The sequence below is a fragment of the Nanorana parkeri genome, unplaced genomic scaffold (genome assembly GCF_000935625.1).
Source record: "Nanorana parkeri isolate BGI_ZX_2015 unplaced genomic scaffold, ASM93562v1 scaffold1267, whole genome shotgun sequence".
Lineage (NCBI taxonomy): Eukaryota > Metazoa > Chordata > Amphibia > Anura > Dicroglossidae > Nanorana > Nanorana parkeri.
In genome coordinates, this window is record NW_017307535.1 from 313,998 (window position 1) to 314,747 (window position 750).

Consider the following 750-nt stretch of genomic DNA (forward strand, 5'->3'; position numbering starts at 1 on the left):
TTGTGGGTGCAGCCTGGTTGGCTGAATCACCGGCTGCTTCAGATCTCTCGGGACACCAGTAACAGAGTCTTCTTGCAGGAGGTTTCTTTTCACATTGTTACACATTCAAAACGCACGCTATTTCAAATGCATTTGTGTATTTTTTTGATGCACAAAACAAATTAAAGCAAGAAAATTGACTTTAATAAGTGCTCCCGGTAGAGAAAAGGTTTAATTAGGGATGCACCGATACTGGTATCGAATAACAAAAAATTTTTTCGCCGATACCGAATGTCTCATTAACCAGTTGACATCCGCGGTGTTAAACCCCCTTCCCATCCAGGCCATTTTTCAGTATTCAGCGCTGCGGTACTTTAACTGACATTTATTCCGTCATGCAGCGCTGTACTGAAATGAATTTTATACCCTTTTTTGGGGACAGATAGAGCTTTCTTTTGGTGGTATTTATTCACCACTGGGGGTTTTATTTTTTTACTATATTAAGGAAAAATTACCGAAATTTAAAAAAAAACAAACAGTTTCCCCTATATTAAATGATAAAACATTTATTATTACCCAATTTTTTGGTAAAATATAAAAGATGGGGTCACGTCGGGTAAAAAGACACTAAACATGTCAAGCCTTAAAATTACGTGCGTGCGCAAAACCTCAAAAAACGATAATACCCAAAATTGGCCCTAGGCGACGCTTTAAAAGCTGTTACCGCTCATCAGTTTAGTGTTATCAGTGATTGATGGCCCTAAAATGATT